Source organism: Neophocaena asiaeorientalis, unplaced genomic scaffold (assembly GCF_003031525.2).
Source record: "Neophocaena asiaeorientalis asiaeorientalis breed wild unplaced genomic scaffold, Neophocaena_asiaeorientalis_V1.1 scaffold346, whole genome shotgun sequence".
Taxonomy (NCBI): Eukaryota; Metazoa; Chordata; class Mammalia; order Artiodactyla; family Phocoenidae; genus Neophocaena; species Neophocaena asiaeorientalis.
This window is the reverse complement of record NW_020175400.1, coordinates 2085037-2091036: the sequence shown is the minus strand read 5'-3', so window position 1 is coordinate 2091036 and position 6000 is coordinate 2085037.

The window sequence follows — 6000 nt, the reverse complement described above, 5'->3', positions numbered from 1 at the left end:
ATGCATATACATGTATAACTGAATCACTTTGCTATACACCTGAAACTAAAACAACATTGTAAATCAACTATACTTCAATTAAAAAAAAAAAAAAAAAAAAGACCAGAGCCAGGAGTATGTTGCTTCCAGAGGCTGTGCAGCCAGGGGCAGGGCACTCCTCTTCTCTGGGTATCTTTTTTACTGGGCAGTACCAGATGATATTTGTATTCCCTTCCTATGGCTGCTGTAACAAATTAACACAAACTTAAAACAACGCGCTTATTATCTTACAGTGTTGTAAGTCAGGTCCAAGATGGATCTCACTGGGCTATATTCAAGGGTGTCCACAGGGCTTCCTTCTAGAGGCTGTATAGAACATCCATTTCTTTGCCTTTTCTGGCTGCCCACATTCCTTGGCTTGTGGTCCCCTACCATTTTCAAAGCCAGCAGTGGCCTATCCAGTCTTTCTGACATTGTATCACTCTGACATTAACTCTTCTTTGGCCTCCTGCATCTGCTTTTAAGGATCCTTGTGATTACGTTGTGTCCACCCTGATAATCCAAGATAATCTCCCTATTTTAAGGTTAGCTGATAGCAATTTTAATTACTCTTTGCCACATAGCAAAGCATCTTCACAGAATCCAGGGATTAGGACAAGGGCATCTTCAGGGAGGGGGCATTACTCTGCCTACCATAAAGTTCAAGATACCTTCCAGAATCTCAGGTTTAGAAGCAAATTTTGAGATCACCCAGTCTAATTGACTCTCCCGCATCCATTACTGGGATCTGTGGGACAGTTTAGCACTGCATCACCATGGTCCAAAGTGGTTGCTTTTTGACTGACATGCACTTTCTCTTCCTTTAGAAACAGCACAAGTGGGCTAGGGTACTCTTAGTAGCAGCCTTGCTTCCCCTTTCTCATTTGTCCCTGTGCTCTGAAAAGACAGGTCACAAGTTTACTGGAGTATAGAATTGTATGTAAAGTAAAAGTTGGCTCTGAGTGATACCCTAGCAGCTACTCTGGGCCTCCAGTCTCATGCTGCCTGGCCCCCTCCTCTAGCATATTTGACATAATCCTCTCTATGGCTGACAAGCCAAAGAGAGGCTCAATCAGCCCAGGAGAGAATCTTCCATTCTGGGTCCCTGCCTTTCTGCTTTAGGCTCTGAGGGCATTTTGAGAGTAATGCACAAGCCACTGTGACAGAAATGCAGCCCGACTTTCTGGAGAGCAGTTTGGGGATGGAAATGAAATTCACTTTCAGGAATTTAGCCTGATGAACTAGAATATTCATGGACAAGGCTTTTACTGCCTTGTATTATTTATAATTCAGGAAAAATCAGAAATAGCCCAAATATGCAGCTATAGGTGATTGGTTGAGTAAATTATGGTCTTCCCATGTAATGAAATACTATCCCACCATGAAAAACAAATCATGTTTTATAACTACTGAATGAAACCATGGGAGAATTTTTTTTTAAATCCCAGAGTGGGGAAGTCCTTTATAAATATTATACAAAACCTGAAGCCTCAAAAGAAAAGACTGATAAATTTGACTACAAAAAAAATTTTTTTTTTCTGCAAAACAAACCACCACAAGCAACGTCAATAGGAAAACTTCATACTGGGGGAAAAATTAGCCTTATCTTGATCACTGTTGGAGCTCAGAGGTAGGTACACTGGGAGTTCCTTATATCGTTCTCATTACTTTTGAGTATGTTTTCAAATTCCTGTAATAAGGAGTTAAAAATCATTTAAGCACATACAAACTTCTGTATGGCAAAAGACGATTATTACATGGGATTATAATATTTGCAACACATACAACAAAGAATTAATATCGATAATGTTTAAAAAGTTCCTCCAAGGTGATTTTTTAATTGAAAACTGGCAAAAACTCACAGAAGAGGAAATAGAAAAGGCCAGTCAGGGCTTCCCTGGTGGCGCAGTGGTTGAGAGTCCGCCTGCCGACAGGGGTCACGGGTTCATGCCCTGGTCTGGGAAGATCCCACATGCCGCGGAGCGGCTGGGCCCGTAAGCCATGGCCGCTGAGCCTGCACGGCCACGGCAGTGAGAGGCCCGTGTACCGGAAAAAAAAAAAAGGCCAACCATTGCATGAAGAGATGTTCCACCTTAGCTGTATTCAGGAAATGCAATTTCAGAACAATGAGATGTCATTTTTTGCCCATGATACGGGCAAAGTTTAGACTATTGATAACATCTAGAATTGGCCAGGGTATGGGGAACTCACGTTTTCATACACTCCTGGAGTCTTGTGAATTGCTCCGACTGTTTGAGAAAGTAAAATGGCAAGACCTATTAAAAATTCACATGCATATCCCCTTTGACTCAGTGACTCTGCTTTGGGGGCTTTATCCTAAACCCTGGAGAAACCCAACCAGAACTCAAAGATGTGTAGGAGGAGGCTTATTGCAGCATTCCTTGTTACAGAAAAAAAAAAGAAAAAAAAGGCCAAAGTGTCCATAGAGTACCATTTAAACAAAGTATTAAACATCCACAGGGAACATTACACAGCAGTTGGAGAGATCAAGTTAATTCTGTTTATATGACCTTGGAATGATGTCCCTAGCATATTTTTAAGTTAAAAAAGCAAGAGCCAAAGTAATATATTTACTATTATTCATCTTCATAAGAACTTTCTTGGTGCATGTAGACTTATGTAGAGTCATGAGTGTTGGGGTAGTGGAAATGCACCTGCCAAATGATTAAGCTCATTGGCTTCAGTGAGGTCAACTTGATGCAGGGGGCTGGGGGGAGCAGGGCCGGGAGAGACTACCATTTTTTCCTTGTACACCTGTGCATTCTTTGAATTGTTAGAACAAACATACATCTATACTATTTTTGGAGCACCCACCACAAAAACCATTAAAATACTACTTTAAAAAGAAAAGGAGATAGAAAAGCTTTGGGGAAGGGGGAGCTGGAAGGGGTTAAGGTTATTCACTCACCCATCCGGTTGGTCATTCAGTCAACAAACATTTAAGGAGCACACACTGCCTGTGGGCACCAAGCTCGTCTCTGTGCAGGCAGGTGGCACCTGTCCTGGGGGACTCACGGTCTACCTGGGCAACAGCAGCAGGGATAGTAATGTCCACTGGGGCAGAGGCTGGGCCGGTACAGTTTTCTGCTGTGCCCCAGTGCCTAGCATGGGAATGGACACATATCAGATGAATGAATGAACCAGGTTCCACCCAGTTGTCATGACAGTGGGGAAGAAGGCCACTCTGTTGCCTGGGGAGGGCAGGAGAGGGCTATCAAAAGAGGGAACTAATTGGGTTGAGTCTTGAGGATTGAGTTGAATTATCCTGATGGACAGGTGGAAGAAGGGTGTCCCAAGCAGAGAGAGGGACCAGCATATGCAAAGGCAGGGGGTCAGGTGCCTGGTGGGGTATGAAGCTGGGGCAAGCAGGGACTGGACATTGAAGCCTTGAATGCCATGGTAAGGAGTTAAGACTCTATGAACTCTGAGTAAAGGACACTGATGGAGTCAGATTTGTCTTTCAGAGTGAGCCTCTGGGGAGCATGCACGGAGGGGACCAGCATGGAGGGGAATCAGACTGGAGGCTGGAAGAGCAGTTGGGAGGCGTAGAGCCTCTCCAGAGGTGAAGGATCTCAGCAGCAGGCAGAGACAAAGGGGCTAGGGGATATTTAGGAGGCTTGGTACCAGGAATTGTGCATGGGTGGGTGGAAGTAGGGTTTTGGGGGAGAGAGGGAAGGGAACCAGTGCTGCAGCTTGGGCTGGAGAGGATGGTGCTGGAGTCAGCACTTCCTGGAGCTGAGAGTTTTTTCTTTTTTTATTTCTCATTGCTGTTGTTTTCAAGAATTCAGTTTGGGTTTTATTATAAAATTGATCAAAAACACATTTTTTGAAAAAAAAAGAAAAAGGACAAAGAGCAGTTTTATAGCTGACTCTCTTGGCAAGGCCGGAAGTGGGAAAGAGCCTGCTGTTGATGTGAAGTTGAGCCCAGCGGGGTCCCAGGCCTGGAAGGGACAGAATGGACTGGGAGCCTAGCGGGAGGGACAGCGGTCCCTGAGGCGGGGTGAGAGGGAGGGACAGGCCAGGCAGGGCAAGAAGGCAGGGTGAGCGCCGCTCCCCTGGGCTGGCTCCCATCCTAGTGCTGGCTCCACACCCCAGCCAACCACGCACTGGCCACAGGCTGCCCCGGGAGCCTCCTGAGAGCAGAGCAGGATGCTCAGGAGGCCAGCTTTGCAGGCAGACACGTGGCTTCCAGTCAGGGTCTGACACTTACAAGCTGGGCAACTACCTTACCCCTCGCCTTCGCCTTCCTCGCCTGTAAAATGGGAACAAGCCCTCTTCGAGCTGTTGTGAGAGTTACACGAGAAAAGCTGTGCACCGCGTTTACCAACAGACGGCCCACAGGAGCCCTCAGTAATGATTCCTTCGTGGATGATATCGGTGCAGTGCTCGTCTTTGACCCACTTGGCATAGCCCATGCCTCCTCTGGGCATGCCTCTCCCTGGGCATGTCAGCCCCTTTGTCTAGAAAGTCTCAGCTCTGGGGGTTTCCCCATCTGCCTTCTCGGTCACCCCTCCCGCGTCTCTTCCCAGGACCTGCCATCTCCTGAAAGTGCCCTTTTCCTGAGCCCCCTCCTGGACCCTGGCTCTCCCATCCCCCTGAGAGCTCCAAGCTTCTCCCCACCTCCCACCCATCGTCTATTCCATCCGTCCCCCTCTGCAGGCCTTCCTTCTGCCCACCCAGCCTGAGCCCACCGCACTCCACCTGCCAGTCTGTGAGCCTCCTTTCCCGCCTGGCACCGCCCCATGCAGTGGAGGAATCTCTGTAACATGCCTGTTTTCAACCCCACCGATGGGTTTCCTAGGGCTTCCACAAACTGGGTGGTCAAAAACAACAGAAACGTATTCTCACACTGGTATGGAGAGTCACCAGTCTGAAATCACAGTGTCAGTAGGGCCATACTCCCTCCAAAGGTGCTGGGGAGGATGGTTCAGTGGCTTTTCCAGCCTCTGGTGGCTCCAGGTGGTCCTTGGCTTGTGGCTGCATCACTCCAGTCTCTGCCTGGAGTCACGTGGCCTTCATCTCTGTGTATCTCCTATAAGGACACTTGTCATTGGATTTAGGGCTCACCTGAATAATCCAAGATGTTCTCATCTCCAGATCCCTAACTTAATTACATCAAACACCGTTTTTCCAAATAAGGTCACATTCACAGGTTCCAGAGATTAGAACTTGGACATGTCTTTTTAGGGGACACCATTCAACCCACTACACTCAGCAGGGCCCTGCGGCCCTCCTCAGCTTCCCCAGTCTCTTCCAGGCCAGCCTTGGTCCACTCCCCATGTGGCTCACCTGAAGCACACCCACCTGTCACCCCCAACCCTGCACTGCAGCCTCCCTCACCTCCAGCATCGGAAAGAAAATCACAGGCATCCTTCCCACCGGCCCTCGGGGCACCGCCTTCATGGCACCTGGGAGACCTGCTCCAACCTTCTGGCCTCCCAGGGCTTCCTCCTCTTGCTCTGGCAGCCTGAGACCTTTTCCAAGACTCTCTTCTCTGAAACTCGACTCTGGACAGTCAGCCCCATCTCAGTCTCAGGGACATTTGCACTCCCAAGCCTTCACTTTCCTCACATATGAAGAGGAAGATCTGAGAGGAGGATCTGAGAGGCCCCTCAGGCTGCAGCATTCTGGAATTTCTCCTCTTCAGAGCCCTCAGGAGGCTTCAGGGCTTCCAACAGCCCAGCTTGTCCCCTAGTGCTCCAGGGCCCCTGAGAGGCGCAAACTGTTCTGGAAAGGGGTCAGCCTGCCCTTGGCCTCGGTCGTGGGAAACGGGTCAGTCCTCTCTCTGGTACTCTGTTCTGCACAAAACGTGGCCCCCAAGACAGGCTGCCCACGGGAGAACTGGGGCCATGGGCCCAGTGGTCACTGAAGCCTACTCCAGGCTCCTAGGGACCTGGAGCCTGTGCCTGGCTGGAGGTTTCAGGAAAAGGTGGGACCAGACCCTGAGTCCAACACTGCTAC